The following is a 20,865-nucleotide window of genomic DNA, read 5'->3' on the forward strand; positions in this document are numbered from 1 at the left end:
TTGAATTTATGACGCTATTGCCTATTGTCAATTCGGACAACAGAAAGATTTTACCTATCATGCTCGATAATCTATGTTCGTTACATGCGAGTACACGTGTGCGAATTTATTTAAAAAAGGATCACGCCGGACGTACATCACGATTGACAAAGATATTTTTTTTTTAAAGCAGATATTCAAAAAGCAAGGTATACGACTTGGCAGCGGGACAGATGGGCCAATTAAAATTAATCACCGCAATCTGAAGTATTCGGAGATTCGCGACCATTATCGAGCCCGTAGCTACGTATTTCTTTCGAAAAAGACACCTGGCGCGTCATGTTCGCACCCAACTCTCCTACGCGATGAATCGAGTATAAACTGAAATAATAATAGCATAAGGCGATGAGCCTGCAAAAAAGTGATAATGCTATGTCTGATGGTGTATAATATTGGTATCGTGAAGCAGTTACACGAGATGTTTCTTTTTGACATATAATTTCTTTTTTTCTCTCTATTTCTCTAAAAATTCTATTAAAATATAAATTAGAAAAAAAAGTACAGGAAAATTTAATTGATCAGATATATTAAAAATATTGCATGTTGAAAATAAAATGATATTAGAATGATTTGATTCAAAATTCGTGAAAGATTTTATTTTACCATAAATAAGCTTTAAAAGATATACCAATATTATGTCAAATAAAAGTAGTTTTTTTTTTTTTTATCGAAATATCCCATATAGAGCTAATTCGACAGTTTATTTAAACATCTGGATGTTTGACTAGTTGAATATTTGGATACCAGGATTTTCGAGACGCTGGGGCATACTCAAAAGTCTAAATATTGTTTCGGTGTTTGCATACTTATGTCAATATTGAATGTGTTTCCCGCACGTGATCAGGCTCTAAATTATGCGTCCCGAATCGTGCGCACGTGTCAACGCGTCTCAATTCCAGAGAACAGCTGTAGTTTGAGACCTGCGACACTAAACAATCGAAGGCCCAGCGGGACATTACGTTTATATATCCAAAAATTTCAAAAATATACATGAAACTTTTAAGTACTATGGAAGAAAATCGTATCATAAAATATGATCTACCTGTATTAAGTGACAATTTTTTTCGAATCATTGTCTAACTTTTCAAATTTCGGGGTATGTATTTTCTTCGCGCGATGTTTTGAATGCCGATGGAGGACAATAGGCCGATGGAATGAAAGGAAGAAGAAAAAAAAAAGACTCGAAAGGGGCAATGAGCACGGGGAACAAGTGGGAGAATTTATTGCCGCGCGGTCCCGAAAGACAAGGCAAGAAGCGGGCAGAAGTGTTTAGGACAAGCCGCGCCAACAAATAAGAAGTTCCTGGCGAAAGAAGGAGCGAAGTATTATAGCCTACAAATGAGGGATAGCGGAAGAAGAGAACAACCTGAGAAACCTTCCAATGTAAACAGGTGTGAGGAGTAAATTTTAAACACGTCGAAATTACGCACACCTGAACCACGTGCCACTCGGCTATTGGACATTTTTTAATACCATCTTGCTCCGTTTAATTGACGCGGATGAAAAATTAATATCATCGGGACATGGAAGCGTAAAAGCGGATATCCTGAAAGATACATCTTTTAAGATGTCGACAACTATTTTTCACATTGTTATCGAGATTAAAAAATTTGTCATCTATGGATATGAAATTTTTTATTAAGGAATCTCTAAAAATCAGGAATCTTTTAATCGTCTTTTGATTCTGTTAAATAAAGAAAAAGCTTATACTACGCGAAAAACGCCGATCCTTGGCAACCACTGATCGAGAGCCACGGAACGTGAAACGTGCGAGGCTGCCGTAAGAGTAAGAGGATAGCGATCCGATCCCCGATAAGAGCCGCTTTCTGTATGTATATGAGCCGCGAATACGAAAACGCCGGAGAGATGAGACGGAGGTATCTCATCTTCGGTTCTCAAGGCGCGTGGTCTGGACTATCGATATCTCGCGATGCGTTGCCTCCCGCGTGGAAACGCAGATACCTGTTGGATTAGCGTCTCGCGCGAAGAACTAGAGACTATTTTTGATCGATTAATCAAAGCGATACTACATTAATTTTTTTCTCCTTTATCTTATTACATGCAATTTTTAAAACCGGTTATTCAAATTTCGATTAATTAATAGATTGTAATTTTACAGTTTGACGTTTTCGAAAAAATATTGATATCAAATTTTTGAATAATTAAATCAGTTTTAATAGATTTATATAACACGCGTTTTAAGTAAGACAATCGTTTTGTAATGTCCTCTTACTTTTACAGCTTTATATATATATATTAGTGTTGCGCCTATAATTGCAGGATAAACGAAATAATTTATCATTAATGTACACAATTAAACGTGATTTTTCAACGGTAATGAATAAATTGAGAATTATATGGTTCATCGAGCGTGAAAACGGAATTACGCATTATCCTCGACGTTTTGAAAAGAGGATCTATAAATACTCGACGTTGATGATTTCCGAGGCGATTTTCTCTTCAATATTTTTCACGTCTAGAAGAAGCGGAATGAGGAGTAGATGATCGCGAGAGAATCTGACGAGAGAAGCTCGACTTAACTCGTTAACTCCGGTAGCTGAGTGGCACTTTGGCAACTTTGCGATCACGCGCGGCAGGTACGTACACCTACTTAACGATCCAGGCCCAACTCAGCTACCTGTTCGACCATAGAGAATGATCGTTTTCCTATCGCCGACGATCGCTCAACGACAGCGTCTGTCGCGGAAGCGAGCGAACTGCGAGATGAAGGGAGATGGTCGAGGAAGAAGAGGGGAGGCGAGAGAGCTGTCCGGAGATTAAAGCTGCCAGCGAGAACCGAGCATTATCGCTAAATGACTGAAATCAATGCGTTCCCGCGTCGCGATCGATACATCGTTAAACCTTCATTGCATCTCGTATTATCTTCGAGTAATAATTCCAATAGATGTGATAAAGTATATATTATTGTTAAAGTATCTTACGCTAATTTTACATATTTCATTCATTACGGATAAAAGGGCATAATGATAACACCGAAACTACATAATACTATTTTTATTGTATGCCAAAATAAGCCTAGCCATTGTGGAAAAATTTTTTTTTTTTTTATATTTTAGATATTTTTTATTTGATACGAAATGTTGTGAAAAACGAAATAAATATTTACAACGATATCAAAGGGAAATTTATTACAATCGTCGCAATATTTTGGAAGATAAGCATTGTATATCTATTTTTTACAGCCCAAAAACGAAAATCAGTTATGTACATTTATGGAATTATTACGTAAGAATTATACATATAATGTTATGTGAGATTTTGTGAGTTATCAAACATATTAAACACGCATCGACGACGGTATTCGCGTATAAAGAAGAAGATTTGTTGTTTGTGAATAAAACGTTGTCATATCATATTACTATCTCCTGTAATATGACATCGATATCATCCACGTGCGTAATATCGTATTTCAACTGAATTTTGCTGCGCGCATGTGTCAAAATTTATTCAACTTTGCATTTGATTCTCATATAATTTCAAATTATATTTTATATATATATACATATATTAATTTCCAAGTTTATAATCAGTGTAAAATAAACGTAATTTTATACGTCACGCAAAATATTATGAAAAATTTTGCTTTTGAAAATATATACAATATCTTTTTTCCGATAATGACATATTAAGACAATAGCATCGGACATTAAGTATATTTTATTTTTTCGGCAATCGAATACATCGATACAGCACGATACCGACATGTGTGTATATTCGGGATCAGTGCAAAAATTCGAAGAGCTTCGGATTTATCATTCGCATGCGCTCAGTATGCGAATGTAGTAGTGTATCACTTCCCGTATATACGAGAGAGCGGCGCAGCCTCTGAAACGCGAGATGCGCGACCTTGAACTCGTATCCCATGGTCGATCGATAGGCGCCACGCGCGTCTCCTGACCTATATAAACATGGAGAATTCCGGAGGAGGGAATACGAGAGTGCGAATATGAACATATGAGGGATCCTGGGATCTTTCTCGCGTGTAAATATCCGACAAATTATAAAAATAATAGAGATACTCGTTATCTTCCAATTTCGTTCTGTGAGTAATAGAAGAAGCTGATTTTAACACTCATATAAAACCAGACGATAAAGCGCGCAGCGTGTTTACGTAAATCCGTCTACAAACACATGTGCACAATAATTTTGAACTAAACGTGAGTATCGCATCATCGGTAACATGTGACGCCGGCATTAACGAGGCACCGAGAAATATTGTCGGATGATTATCCCAGGGACAATCGATATGTTGTATATGTTACTACCTATTAGTTTAATTGTCAAGTTGCCTTCGGTCGTTTGGATTTTCACGCGCGTCCGCGCGTTTTCCTCGCCGCTTTGAAAATTTCAAAAAGACGATTCACACGAGTAAATAAAACGCATTCGACTTCGAACCGGCGACCGATTAAAATGCAAATTCACCGGCATCCAATTAACAGTAAACATGCGGCTTGTCGCGCGGACGTTGATTTTTGTCAGCTGACGCGCGCGCGCGCAAATCGCCGGCGACAAAGCAATATCTCGCCCTGCCAGCGCCAGGCAATTAACGATTCTCTCGCTAGTGAAAAAAGACGAAAAATTGGTCGCCGGAAATCGTGGATCGCCGCGTCACATCCGTCGCGTATCCTCGTCGCCAGGTATCGGCGCGATCTGCGCGCGTTAAAGAGGATCAAGCCAACGCTCGACAGTACGAAACCGCGCGTGTAGGTGGTAATTACTGTGTTAAATCTGTCGCATCGCGTTAGTGGGAGTGTCTTACACATCGCGATACCGCTGTTGTAAAATGTCGACAGATACGACCTGTCTGCTGCCTGTCCCGAACACATTGCAAGTACCTATATTTATACTCAACAGTAGATAGAGGCTGCGGTCGCATATATATCTTTCTCTCTGACTAGTTTCATCAATATTGATTAACTTTGCGATTGCAATTAATAGATTTAATCGATTCTTTCTGTTCTCTTCTTAAAAAAAGTTTCCGTTGAAAAATATAACAAATTTATCACACACACACACACACACATTGCTACATTTAATAAAAAAAATTGATTTGTTTATAATATGAAATTACGCTCGGTATCAAAATAAGATAAGAATTAATTACTTACATTTCGTATTAAGATTGCGCTAAAAATCAATCCGATTAAACTGAATTAATTAAATTAAAGAATTAATAATTAAGAATTAATAAATAATAAATTTAATATTTATTACTGAAAAAGATCTCCCAAAAACTCAGCAAAATTACATTGAAGCAAAATATTTATGGTATATTATGGTATTTATGGGACATTGACGTTATACCATATAAGGTGTAAAAATATAATAGTGTAATGTGTAATATTACTTTAAGACTATAATGTGGAAAATATCTGTTCAGAGTCTTTCGGCTTGTCGAGATGCGGATTGTCTTGACATATCGTCTTACAAAATAATCTAGGATCCAACGAGAAGTTCCGTGAGATTTATTAGCACGAAATACTGTACCGGGTCGTAACAACGTCCGCTATAGTAATATATTCGAGTTAGATACTGCTCGGTCGCGGCGAATGACGCGGTTTATAACACGGATATGTATGTGTACTTCGTAACGTGGCTCGTCATAACATTTGTACCGCTCGTTACCAGTTTTGTATTACGAATATACTGCATCGTAATTCTCGCCCGCACACGGGGTTTCCCTGCACAACGTGCATTCGTTCGTTACAATTGAATAAACTCTCCTCGGTATCTTACGCTTATCAGCTGTCACCCATTATGATATAGCTATGACAGAGCAAGATCTTGCGAATAAATTTAATAATGTAAAATTATTCAACATATTCATAAAAACACAACGCAATCGCCATATATCCATTCCTGTTAATGGATCAGTCCGTATATGCGACGTAGTTTCTGGACAAGCGAAGAGAGCGATATTGATTTCCAGCGAGAGAGGTAGAAAGAGAGAGAATAGAAGAGAAAGATGAGACGACGTTGCACCGTGTGCAACGTACCGTGGAACGAACCCAACCGACCTGTACAACCTCGTGCCGTGCCCTATCGAGGGGGTGGGTGGATTCACGGTCAAGGCCGGTGAAATCAACCCTCCGTGTTATCCTCGTGCGACCCTCGCACCCACCCGGCACGTGCGCCCGATTAAGCTTCACGGTGTCGTGATTAACGATTCCAATCCCCGCGCTTGTCAGAGCATAACCAACCAACGTCATCCCGTAGTTTGAAAGTGGCACAAATAGGTTCGTTAATAGGTTGACACGGAGCGTTAATATCTAAGATTATATAGGGCACGGGCGTAATACTTTTTTCTATTTCACATCATCGATTACTTCACTCCGTTATCCTTCTTCGTTACTTTATTTAAAAAAAGTATTTTCTCTCTCTCTCTCTCTCTCTGTCTTTCTTCCTCTTTCTCGTTTTACATCAATCTCGCATTATGCTCTGCGTTAAGTAATTAATATTATATCTTCGCGTAAGCCAAGTGTATTCACCTGGCTGGAAAAATTTAGCGTAGGACGTTGAAACTTCTCTGCTCGTCCGTTCGAGATGAACATTTTAAAATCGACAACATGAATAAGTCGCGCGCCTTGAAACGGGAGAGGAAGGAAGGAAGGAAGGGGAGAGACTATGTCGGATCGACGGTTTTACGCAAGCGTTTAACTTTCCACGAATTTCTCGGCGGGAATCGACAACGGAGGAGGACAGACAACGGTATATAAAATATCGTCGAGAGATATCGACTGGTCGCTCGTTACCGCGAAGACTACACCTGCCACGCGGTACCGATGAAGAAACTCTACCCGCGTTCAGGTCCACCTACGCGATAGCTCGCTCGTTCACTTGGGGCTCCGTTATCAGGTCGGTCGAAGAATTAATTAGAGGACGATTCACACGCCTTTGTGCGTCCGTTCGTCATCGGTGTATACGATTACGTTAATCCCAGACGCTTCTTCGGCAATGCTTTGAAAATATTTTTAGATCTGTCTGTTAATTATCGATACGTTGAATAGAAAAAATTTACAATTATTCAAGATATGTAAATCTAATTAATTAAATTAATTATATTTACGTATCTAGAATTATTATAAATTAATTTATTTAAATTTAATTCAAATTAATGTATTGTAATTAAATTTATATTGATTAAATATTAATTTAAATATTGCAATAGAGAAATTAAGAAAAATGGGACAAATTGAACTTACCTTTTCCAAACGCTCCAAACCGACCGCATATAATCATTTATAAAATATGAATCGGGACAATTTGAATTCTTAACGCAGGATAACTCGAAGCCTTTCTTCTCATCATGCATCGTTCCCCAAAGATCAAATACGTTTCATTGAAGAGTTTCTATTAATGACATTGTCTATACGATCTGGACTATACGATTCGTTGAATCATTAGACTAACAATACAAAACATAGGTTTCCGCGATGTTTACATTCGCAATGCTTTTCGATCGCGTATTGAATGTACGTCTCTAAAAATCGACATTGCCAATTATGACCGCCTCGGAGGTGTGATTTGCATGTCGCGCCCCCTCGCAAGTATACGATTCGCAATACGTTCTTTGCGCAGGTGACAATTCGCGACGCGTATTGTAGCGCAAGATTTGCGGACTCGGCGATTAGCATAATGACCGATCATTACAATCGACATCGCCAGATTTTTCGTGGGCGTACATTTGAAATCACGCGCAAACAGAATATTCTCTAGGAAACAAAATAATGAAACAATCAAATACGTCCACGCAAAATGCCAGAGAATAATGTAATAGTTTTCAATTTGTCATATGATCCCCATATATAGATCGAAACAAGAAATATATTAATTTATTGCTCAAAAATATTGTAAGTTATAAATTATAATTTGTAAATATATATATATATATATATTTTTTTTTTTTGTAAAATACTATAAATGATTTAATATTTATTTCAAATTTTCTTGAAATAGTAAAGAGAATTCATATGAATAAATTTAATATTTCTCTGAAGTCTTTCTTTAAATTTTCTTTTACTCCAACGCTTACATTCACTGTATAACGTACGTTCTCCTTTAAGATTTCTTTTACCACGAACAGATATATTCAATATTACGCGCTCCGGTTTTCTGTGCTACTTCCTATGAGTCATCTGGCTTATACGGATGTATGATAACTTATATTGAGGAAACCAACTGTAAGAGCGTTTGTAAATTGTGATTTTTCAATTTTTTTTTTTTTTATTCTTTTGAAGAAAACGTACATTGAGCAAATATAATGTGCTCCCTGAAGTTTAAGCTATAGTTTGCTAATCGACCATCATGATGATCGTTAAAGATCGTCTCTTTGTTATCGTCATTGCCCCCGATGGATCAACATCGATCGACTATCAAAATCTCAAATGTACAATATCCAATCGACAAATGCAATTGCGTTAAGAAACATCGCTGATTAATCAGATACATGATATCTGACACGTTTTTTCATCGAAATTCACAATAATTGATTAAATTGACAAAACAGTATTTGCGAAGAACAGAATGCGTTCTGAAAGCAGAGACATAAAATTTATGGAAATACATTTTTATGTAATATAATATTACAATTTTGATATTATGTATATTGCAAGCAATATTTGTACTTCGGAAAAATAACGTCGAATATATTTTTTATTATTCTTTCGACTATGTCAATTTTGCGAAAGTTACAATTTTCGAACTGTTAAATGCGACAGTTTTAAGCGATGGACGATTTTTTCTTAGCTCAAATCTTCTGAGTGATATATTAAAGAACTTAACTTCAAATCCATATCTTGTAGAGAACATAAATACTGTTATGAAATAAAAAAGAAAAAAAAAAGAAACGGAAAACCACATATTACTTATAAATTACAAATAAATTACAAGTCCATTTATGTTTTCAATCATTTTCCAAGTTGAGAAGTGAAAAGGAAATATCATGTGGAAATATCAAATAGCTAAGTCTCGAGTCGACATTTGTTCAAAGTCCACATTAATCGAAGAACCTAATTACATCTGTATCTTTCTTTAAGTTTATATATTGAAGAAAGTTTATTCATTAAAATTTCTTAATTCCCGTTATTAAATGCCTTCATAATTCCGTCTGATTTTCTAATCGATTTTCGAATACGTACGCAATAGGAGAAATACACACCGGTAGGTCTTCGAGGGTTCAGGGCGAGACGCCCTGTACAGGTACAGGTAAATGGCGAGGCGGATAGCGGCGGTCGTTTGATTAAGCGCGGTAGCTAGTACCGAGAGCGGTTGTTGGCGCAATTACGCCAAATGGATTTCCTAATTGCGGCGCCGTGCCACAAAGAGATTACTCACGTTCGATCACATTCCGTCGAATCGGTAAATATCGAGCCGTCGTATTCCTCTGCGTCATTGCGAGACATGTATTTATTGCGCAATCGATCTGACAAGATCAATTTCGCGATCCATCTGTCTCTCTGTGCAGGCAGAAGGATCTGTTGGCACACGGAATTTTCGAAATGCAGAATCGAACGAGTATCGCGGTATCAAATTATAGCATGAATTCTTTCCTAAGAAACATTTACCTAACGTTTTTCGCGCGATACACCATTCGTAATCGCTTCCGAGAACAAAGATTCAGCGAGGAGGTCGCGGAAGCAACAAAACGCTCGGACGCGCTGGTAGTTGTCTCTGTAACGGAGGAGTCGAGCGTGTAATCTTATCGCCGAGATAGCGACTACCTTAATCCTCGCTTATTCTATTTCTGCACGGCCGCCGTTTCTTTCACGTGGGAGCGCGAGAGACAGGGAGAAAAAGAAAACGTACGATGGGAGAGATGGGAAGAGGGAATATAAAGGGTTAAAAAGGAGAAGGAAAGAGGAAGGAGGAGGAGGAGGAGGAGGAGAAGGAAGATTGCAGGGGCTGCGTTAGGGAACGCCAAGGCGCACCGAAAGGCCTCCTCCCGATCTGCATAGCAAATTGGCGATCGATATACGGTGACCGGTGAATCGCGCGAGCCTCGAATTAAAGCTTATAACTTTCATGTCCGGCGCAATGTATCATTATGCGCGCGCAGGGACCCAGGATCCCGTGGATGCAGCTGCCGCTGCATCGGCGCGAATATGCGCATAAAGCACGATAAATCGTCTTGCCTGCCGATAGATACCGATCGACGTATGACAATCGCTGAACGATAATAATCGAGAGGAGGCGGCGATGTCTAATCTCAACATGTGGGTGTGTACTTTGTCCTTGCAGCGACAATTACATATGTATCGGAGAATACATTTAAGTGACTAAATTTTATTAGTCATTCAAATTTGTATCGATTTATAATTTAATAGGATCCACTTTTCATAAAACCTCTGTTGAAATAAGCAGCACGTATAAAATATTCAATATGCAATATGAATTTGATAAAAATGTAGTTGCATTCAATTATTATATGCATAGAATTTTGTGAAACTACATAAATAAAAAATTAAGTTGTTCCGAAATATAATATCAAATATTTCGTACACAAATGGAAATATCAAAAATGTGTTTGTGAAATCGAAACACCCCGAGGATTCACTTGTGAAATCGAGATATCGGGGAACGGTTTCGTCGTTGTTTGCAAATGAGACGGGGGCAGCCGTGACATCTGACACTTTGTGCTCCGCGTGTCCGGCCACTTTCTTTACCACGGCGAGTCGCGAAGGACGCTGACTTCTCGGATCGCTGTCGTATTAAGAACCCATTAAGACAATGGAAATAAGTTTCACACGAGTGTCGTCCCATTGGCGTCAATAAACTTTCGTTAAATCCGAAGCGCGCGAGAAACTAATGATATCATTTATTTATCTCGGACCAAAACGTATTATAATTACGCACACGCTAATTGAGAATATATTATTTATTATATATTTTAAATCGATATCATCAAAAATCAATTTAACAAAAATTAATAGATAGGAAACTTGAATATTAAATATCTTATATTTTCTATTTAATATTTTACTTCGAGGTACATCATTTATAAAAGCAAAAATAATTGAGAGAGACTATAGATTGAAAGCATATATGTATAACCATACTTTATAATACACATAAAACTAAAAAATAAATCAGAGGATGAGAGAGGAACAGAGTTTTTAAATTCTCTTATTCTTTTGATCAAATCGGCATTTCGCCTTTCTTATAATCTGTATCATTCGACAATTTACACACTACGGACACACACTCGCGGCGTGACGAAATTCCGCGATGTAATGCGCGGTAAATCGGCGCGTGCGCGACAGTAGCAGGAGAGGAGATTTAATGTACATGTCACGCTCGCGGCACGCGTCAAAGTCACGAGGCGTGAAGGGACGAAGCGCGTGAGATTGGTCGCGGCAGATCGTTCTACGTGGCTGGGTTAACGCGCGTGTCCGCTCTACTTCCGACATTAAGCCACCCTCGCGAGCAAGGTGGCATTCAGCGTAATATCGCTGGAAGATATTTTTAAAACCCAGGGGAAGAAAGAGAGAGAGAGAGAGAGAGAGAGAGATGAAAAGAAAAAAATCTTTTATGCCATTATCAATTATGTAATTAAATAGATCACGTGCATAAAATTGGCGAGTCTTAAGATTATTAAACAATGTCATCTCTGTTTTATATTTTTCCCATTTTACTAAGCTAAGATGCAGTTATAACTCTCACAGCTGATTTTGACAGTTGTATGACACAAGGAGATTATATTATTATTAAATAAAAATCGATAAACTGAGTGTATAAAAAGATAAAGATTTTAGAAAAGTCCATGTATAAATAGTCAAAATATGAAATTCATATTTGCACTATTACTTAAACGTGCGTGCTGCATAAATAATTTAGTATAGCGAATATATTTAATCATACATATTTAATATCCTTTTCTCTCATCTCTCTCTACGATACAATTCCTTCCGAGGATCGATAGACATATATACCCAGTCGCGTTTTCAAACTTTTGCGAGGCGGAAAAGGTCGAGTGTAAAAAAAAAAAAAAAAAAAAGGACGAAGTAGTCGAGAACACGCTCTTCGTACGTATTTACCTTAACACGCGTGTCCGCTCCACTTCCGACGCTCGGCGTCGCGACGCTTTGACGAGTGCGATGTTAAAACCGCCCTCGCAACGGCGGACAGAAAAGCTCTGGCCTCTATGAGATCGATTATAAACGCATTCTAGTGTCAACGAGGGTGGAAAAAGCGGCTTTGATATTAAATAGCGTTTCGCGCGATTTTTATCTCTCTCGATTCTTTCGACGAGGCTCTTTTATGCGTCGCGTTATTTAAGACGATAAGCAATGATCACTCAATATCGAATAATACCAATTTACGAATTAATCGGCAAAAATACAGCCCTTGCAGGGGGCAACATAATTATTTTTTTTTTTTGTCTCAATAAAAGCGGCGACTAAAGTCGTGATATTAATGTGGGGCAAGCGACGATAAATTTGCAGCGAATAAAACTACAACGAAATATTGCTCTGTTAACCGAATTTCGCGTACACTCTTGTTTTACTCTAGGGTAAGCCTTGATTAACGTGATTTTTATAACATGTTAGGCAGCGTACTTATATGAGACAAAATACACGATAATTAAAGTATGCATCGTATTCTAATAATGTATTACATTTTGTACTTTTAATCATAATCGATCAAAAAAAATCGTAATGTTCTTCTCACGAATTCAACATTTATTTTCATATTTTGTGCATGTCGATCGTCTTATTGAAAAATACGTTATTACAAAATATTCATACTCGATATTTTCGAAGAGAGAAAAAAACCAGTGTATTACGAGAGATACGCAATTAAATAGCGTAAAGTATTACGACGTCATATATGGGAGACGCTCCTCTCTTGTCACTATTAATAAAACATCGCTTTTACGAGGAACTTTGCGGTTCCCCCGACCCGAGCCGAACCCGGACTCCTCGCGATAAGTATCGATAATTACGACAGGTCGAGGGACGTCGCGGCGGCGCGCTTTCGCCGAGATAAAAAGTGTCGAGGGAGATCAAGATCGCGTCGCTTACCGGGTAACAGTGAGGGGCTGCCGTGCATCCGATCCTTCGTAGATTCAACCTCCTCCACCTTGGGACACTTTAACCGGGAGGGGGCTCTTCCTCTTATCTATTTTTTTCTTATAGTCACAAATCACAATAGAGCAGGCACTGAACTTATCTTATACAGAGACCATCCTCTCTCCGTTATCACAGCAACAATCGAACGTCTTGAGCCGTCGCGTCGCACAGTATTCGCGGCGTTTTAATACTGTCGGATTCGAGCCGATATTTTCGAACGATAACGACAAACAACAACGATAGCGAGAGACGGTTGTCACATCGCATCGTTACGCACGTAGAAATCTCGCCGATCAATCGATTTCTTCGACGATCTCCCTCGTCCCTCGTACACATGCGAACGAACGCTCTTCCGTCGGAAATGGCATTACTCGACGACGACGGCGATGTGCTCTCTTCGACGAAAGATCCTAGATCCTCTCTTGATATTCTAGTATCATTAATAGAAACTTCGCGCCACAGCAGCGTTATCAATCAGGCACATCGAAATCACAGAAGTCTCCGGGATGTCGTCGCAGAGAAGGTATCACGTTGACGAGATTAGGATGCAGCCACGAACTCGAAGAGTCCCCCGCCTATGCTCCGAGGAAGCGACGGACGACGAATCAACCCTCTGGCGTTTGACGTTTCCTTTTCGCGCTTCTCGACGACTATCTTCGCACGCGCGATCCGGCTCTCTCGTTGTCACGCGAGGGTGTGAAAAAAGGAAACAAGACAGAGAGAGAGAGAGAGAGAGAGAGAGAGAGAGAGAGAGAGAGAGAAAGAGTGAGCGAGCGCGAGGAAGGAGAGAAAAAAAAATAAGCGCGCGTTCGCACAATCGACAACGCGGGTGATCCTTCCAGTAGCGCGGTCTCGCGCCGACTGCGAGGCTGCGACAGCTCGGCAGCTTCACCTTCGGCCGCAGCGCTGTACCCTCCGCTGCCCCCTCCCCTCTCTCCACGTGCGCGACCCGGCGCGCACGTCCACCCCTTCCTTCTTGGTTGACTTTCGTGTCCACGGACCTTAGGTGCCCCCCTCGCCGCTTTCTTCTCCCGCCACCGCGTTGCCTACACCCGTGCCAACTGGCCCCACTACCGTTTTCTCGTACCCGACTCTTTCAGACTACGTTCCCTCTCTCGAGCGTACGCATCAGCCTAACCGAGCGCGTTAGGCGCTAGGTGGGTGCACGCACACCGTAGCGCGTGGACGCACGTACGGACGCCGGTGCCACGCCTATCTCCCTACTTCGTGCACGCGACCGACCAGTTCGCGCTGTTTTTACCGAGGGTAGAATCGAGAGGGAACGCGCGCGAGCACGCAAGACGAAGGGGGAAGGAGAGAGAGAGAGAGAGAGAGACAGCTATTTCTCGCCGGGATTGCCCACGCGTTCCGAGGCTGCGTGCACAGGCTCCCCGATAAAGAAGCCGGCGTCGTGCACGCTTAATAGCGCTGAACCGCCATTGAATGAGACTCTACGAAGTCTACGACATACACAGATAACGTCGGAAAACTTATTTCTCTGCCTGATGATTTCGTTGAAAAATATTATCGCCAAGCGCAGTTACAATCTATCATTCGCGTCCATAAATTTTGTATCTCGAAGTTAGCGATAGAAATATCTATTCAGTAGCATTCTCTCGTGAGAGTAACTTCGGATAAACTTGTTCCGCGAACGCGGAAACTCAAATATAGCCTTTTGGAAAGTTTCTGATAAAAATACCCGACGCGCCGTCTTCTCTCCTTCTACAACTTTTGTAAACAAATGCCTCTTGAGATATTGACACGTGATCGAGGCTCCGGCCACACTTTAGACACGTGTCCACCGTGTCGAGAGTGCTCGCTAAGTGGCCGCTGGACCGTTTGAATTTTTTCTAGACGTTCGTATGTATTTGCCTTTTTCCTCTTTTCATTTTTTTTTCTTTTTTTTTTTCTTTACCGAAGAAGCCGGCCCGGCGACCCAATGCCAAATAGAGAAACGTAGAACACGGAGAGAATAGTCGAAGTTGATTTATTTTAGGAGCTCGCGTGCCGCGAATACAAATTTAACGTCAATCGCTTCCTCTTTTTTTTTTTCTCTCGCGTTTAATATATACTCTCGGCGAGCAATCGAACTCTATCTGTACCATCGAACGCCGATGTAGAAAAACAGGATTATGTAATTTATAATCATTATTGAATAATTCATGGACAGCCGCAAAAATTTCTCTGAGCGATAATTTGTCGGCACTCTGATAATCATAGAGATGAGGTCAATAATCTCGTGTGAATCGTGACAATGTTCTTGTGAGTTCCGTTCCGAGCCAAATGGATTTCAATCTATTCCATCTAGGCAATACACGTGCGTATGATCGAGAGAGGTGCGTACACCAGGGCAAGATCATATATATATATATATATATATATACATTTTTTTCTACTCTCTTTCCTTGGTGCTGTAATTATAATAAATTGATAGGTTCGGGGGCTATCGCTTATTGGAATAATTGCGCGATCCCGCGTCATTAGCCTTAATGAGCCCGAGTCCGCTCTTAACGCCTTCTAGAAACCGTTGCACTTACGAAACGATCCGATACACGGTATTCTGTCCGCGCGGTGCGTGTGCCCACGCACTTGGTCGCCGGCCGATTCGTAAAATCTAACGTAATTACACGCTTTCGAGAGTGCAACATGCGGCCGCGTGACCTGTCCAATAGATCTACAAATGTACACCAATCACATAGACAATCGTTACTCAACGATTTCGTAATGTCTACGTTCTCGTTGAACGTATATGAAAGCATTTCCTTCTTTTGTGAGAATTCTAGATTTGAAACGAATTAATCTTTAATATTTTATCGTCAGTTTTTTTTATTATATTTTTTATAATATATATCAATTATATATCTATGATTAAAAATACATAATCATAATTTTTTATATTACTATCGAATTTAAATAATGCATTTTTTTTTTAATGTTGAATCGATATAACTTTCGACTTGTTTGACAAAAATCATTCAAAAAGGAGATGAGAAATGCAACATCGCATAATAAAATGTAACGTCTGATCATCATGACAAGAAGATTCAATGATAAATGCCGTCGATAGGGATAATTTCCGCATTTTTCCCGATGCACTTCTAAAATTTCCGGGAAAGCGGAAAGCGGTCGTTGACTTGTTCAAAGCCTGCGTCTCCGTTTCTTTTTCTTTCTTCTCTTTTTTTTTTTTTCACGCGCGACTTTCACGTCACGTTGCACATACTACGCGCGCGTATGTACGCGCATTGTCACGCACGCCTTCCGAGTTTTGCACCTGGGTATATACCTATCTACCTTTCCCGCAAGAAAGAGATCCTTACCTAAAGGCACGCACGAGATGATCCAGCTGTTTGATGTCCGCCACGCGCTCCCTTTTTAGGGAGCTTGCGCGCGTTGCGTTGCGCCGGGATTCCGTAACGGCATCTGCGTTTACACACAGTCTTTGCGCTCGTAATGTGTCGTGTTATATCAGATTTTGCTAATCCTCCGTGCGATATGAGAACATACCTAACGGTAAATGCATCGTATTTTTACATCATTATACCGTAAAATATTCAGGAAAAGATGTATATTACAAACATTCAAGATTTTCGAAAAATTAATTTTATAATTTCTCGTTAAAAAAAAAAATGATAGAAAAGAAGGCAAAATAAATGTAAAAATTACTTTAAGAATTTCAAATTAAAAATGCAGAAGCTAAAGATTGGACAATATTTAGATTAATCATATTTTTTACATATAATATATATATATCAGGTCTTTTTAATTAAATAAATCAAGCTTCTGATTTTTATATTTTATAACGCTAAAGTTCTTTAAGAAAATGTCTTCTTTGGATATTTATTTCGCTCAAGTACGCGAATACGCGTGGCTCGCGCGACGAAAGGATTACCGTTGACGAAGGATTCCCGTAGACAGGAAGGAGAGGACCACGGGCCGAGTCGAAGAAATCCCGAAATAAATGTCATCGTGTATCATCGTGGTAACGTAATCCCGGAACGCGAAGACAAATAGCAACGGAATACGATACGATGCACCGCGGTCGGTCGTTCGGGAGAAGATGAGGAGTCTTCTCGTTCCTCGTATTTACATACCGCGGCGAAGGAAGGTCCGTATAGGGAGGTGTTCGTCCTTTTCCCCCCCGAGAGGCGAGAGAAGGTATGACGGCTTCGGAGGACGAACGGAGTGAGACGTATACGTCGTTAAGGTCGCCGTCGTGTACGATCGATGAAGGACGGACGGTGACTCCTCTTTCAGAAATCGAACAGGATCGGATAAAGCTCTCGCGATTATTTAAATCATTGTAATCGATAAATGTAATTTAACTGTATGTGTGATTTAAATTAATTCTTGACCATGAAGTTTAAATTTAATTATATTTCAAATTGTATAAGAAGAATCAAACAATTTTATCAAACAGCTGTTATTATATTACATTTAAAACTATCGATGTCATCTGGATTGAAAAAAAAAAAAAATACTTTTGATGATGTCAAGAAGAAAGTAGAGATATTTTGCGCCTTCTCTTATTGATACGAAATATTATTTATCATATTATAAAGAAAGTGCAAAAGGTGTGTCCAAAAAAAAAAAATAATATAATTATATCACGTTCTTCATTTTTATTATATATAATTATAACATTATTTTTCAAATTATCAATGATTAAATAGTTTAATATTTGCAAGTTTTATAGATATTTCAATACAAGATATTCGTGCTTTGATATCTGTAGATATAGACAATTTCTCGGTATTGCTAGACACTTAAAGTCTCGCAGCTGACATCGGTTTCGCATAAGCACCTTCATTCCGGCCCTGAGAAAGGAAAAACAAATCGAACGGTCGGTCATGCGTCAAGATTTTAAGCAAACACGTGCAGATACGCGCGCGTTCATGTGCGGGCACGCAACTGTGCACGCACCGGCTACGCGTATTAAAAAAGCGCGCGCGTTTGCTCTGTCTCGAAGACCTCTTTGCGGGCACGTACGACTAGAAGAGAGGAGTCTTGCTCCGAGAACTCTCCTCCCGATTTAGCCGGCCGTGTCACCGCCTCTGGTCACCTTCGGAAGGTCTTTCTTCAAGGTTGAAAGTCTAACGACCGTCCCGTCGATCCGTCATCCGCGATCAAGTAGATAAGAGGATTACACGTCGATTCTTTCTAACTTTAGATTGCTTTCGCCGAAAGAAAGTAACACCGGGCCCGAATTTAACGCTTTCGCGCTATGACACGCGACTGAGTATCGAGAAATAATTTAAGCATCATAAGAAACACGTTTCTTTTTCTTATTTGAAAAAATTACGTTGAAAAAAGAAATTATTAAGAGATATACGGTCTTTTTAAAGATCGCAATTAAAAGAAAGAAAAAAATATTTTTAATTATATAAAATTTTATTATCATTTATTTAAATCGAAAGTTCGAGGAGATACTCCATAATATTTCAATTAACTATTAATAAGGACGATTTTACTGTTGTAATTTTTTTTTTATTAAGACATACGATATATCCCTATTCAAATATAAGTTCGTCTCTTAGATATTCGTGGAATAAACTTGTAAGATAACATAATGAGCGAGCGCCGCTCGAATATCATAAATATGGGGATTAGTGCACACGAGCTATATAGAGGTAATGTAAAAAATACAGAAGAAATTTAATACCCGTACCATAAAAGTGGCACATGGAATACAGAAGTAATTTACACGATCCACCTACGACATGACGCGTAGCGCAACAGGTTTCCCAAACCTGGTGAAGCGGAACACGGAGAATTCGAGCGTGAATTATGACGTTGGCCTTCCTAATACACCCTAATACGATCCATAGCTGGTACCATTGTAGGAAAGGGGCAGAAAGGGGCAGGGAGGAGGGGGGGGGGGAGGGAGAAAAGGCTGTAGGAAAACGAATAATTTGTCGGGCGCGGCGACCATTTTTCCACGATGCGATCTCCCATCACAAGTGTAAGAAAAAAAAGAAAGAGAGAAAAGTCGAGGAGATAAGAGAGAGAGAGAGAGAGAGAGAGAGAGAGAACGATGAGCGGAGCGGAAAGCGTAGGCGGGGCGCATACCAGAGGCACCTGCTCATTTACTTTGCGCCGGTCGGCTGCGGCCGGTGCAGAGAAGGAATGGAAGGGAAGGGGAATCCTCATTAGGAGTTGCCCCTACCAAAGGCTATCGTCACTACCGCACTTCTACACTGCAACATCGAGAAGAGAGGAAAAATGCAATTTATTCCGTGGGTGTGGAATATACGTTCCCCAGGCGGAATCCAAATGCGAATAAAAAAAAAAAAAATGTATTTGCAATACTGTAACGTCAGTTACATAAGATAAATAATTACTCGTTGAGTTAAAGATTGTATAGATGTTTTTATAAGACTTGTTTTTGCAAGACCCTTCCATAAGAATTTATTATACCTGTCTTTTGGTTTACTTCAAATATTTGTGGAATGTGAAAATTATTATATATTTTAAATTTTAAAAGTGACGAAATCAACCAGAATGAACAATAGAAAGTATATTGAGGAAAGAATATTAGAAATACCTTTAGAAAGCAGCAGATATTTCAAACTATTCTCAGTTCTTTTATAAAATATATTTAAAAGTTTCAAGTCAAACAAATAAAAAAAAAAAAAACTATAAATTTGTTGAAGAACACTCTGAATCGGTTCTTAAAAACTAAAAACTTTCATTTTTTTTTTTTAATACAAAGAATAAGAACGAGCAAATCGTAAATAAGTTACTAACCAATGACTTTCACGGAAGCAAACGATAGGGAGAAGAGAGGAGGAAGCAATGTAAAATCCTTCCTTCTCATTTCAACGTCTAAAGAGATTTACGAGGTGGCGAAAGAGAAGAGTACGAAGAACAGAGAGAGTGAAAGAGAGAGAGATTACATAGAGAAACTCAGGGTACGCGGAAGAGAGGGAGGGAGATATCGGGGAGGGAAAGAAAAATAGTGAAACCGCAGCCACCCTCCGCATTGCTATGGGCGTGCGCCGCGGGGCCCCCGTGGGACTCCGTGTAAGATCTCACATAAAGATCGTCGTGCGTGCAACAATAATGGCCCCCGAGCTGGCTGGCTGACTGGCTGGGCTGCCTGTCACCCGTATATACCCCGTGACCTCGTCGGCGACCGTTATGACGAGGCGCTCGCTGTTGCAGCTTGCCTTGTACTCCGCCGTGTAAACCACGCGTGTACGTGCCTTTTAGGGCCCTCGTCCGCCCGCTCGCTCCGCGAACGCATTCACGGGACAATGGCGCAGGAACAACGAAGCTGCAGGGGTGCGATGTAGCCCCCCCGTGCGACGCGACTATCTCAATTTGTATCTTTCGCGAGAGGTGCGCGAAGCTAAGTCGCACGTCGCGTTGCGTTACGTCTACTTCCATAGATCAAAGGATTCGCGGGGATGATCATACGTCTTAGACGTCTCCTTTACCATGATATCAATGCTTTGACGATCAGAATAATCGGGACTTCTTTTTCCAATATTTAAAGTTTATAAATGATTTCAAGTCCTTTTGAAACATTATCTATTATCTTTCAACACCGTCTGTTTAAAGAATTATTTAAAGATCTAACTATGGCAAGACATATTTATATTTATAAATTGTAAACAAAATTTATAAATTTCTAATTTCTAAGAAACTCACAGTGTACAGATTCATGCAAAAGATTTGTCTCGTTTATCTCTGTTAAATAATATATTAAGATCGAGGGGTGTCTGACTCACCAAAAATT

General features: G+C 39.7%; 1 protein-coding gene across 3 annotated transcripts in view; it reads right to left on the reverse strand.

Moving 5' to 3' along the window:
* The window catches only part of Klu (klumpfuss), a 116,817-nt gene that overhangs the window by 43,519 nt on the left and 52,433 nt on the right, over positions 1-20,865 (reverse strand). For 2 of the 3 annotated variants that reach the window (XR_011447166.1, XM_070298693.1), the window contains exon 1: positions 13,080-13,968. The exons of the other annotated variant lie outside the window; for it this stretch is intronic. The gene's annotated coding sequence lies outside the window, so the exon portion shown is untranslated. Of the gene's footprint in view, positions 1-13,079; positions 13,969-20,865 lie in introns of those variants that run through there. 3 annotated transcript variants of the gene reach the window in all.

This window comes from Polyergus mexicanus, unplaced genomic scaffold (genome assembly GCF_030449975.1).
Source record: "Polyergus mexicanus isolate NDT 795.1 unplaced genomic scaffold, iyPolMexi1.0 SCAF_7, whole genome shotgun sequence".
Lineage (NCBI taxonomy): Eukaryota > Metazoa > Arthropoda > Insecta > Hymenoptera > Formicidae > Polyergus > Polyergus mexicanus.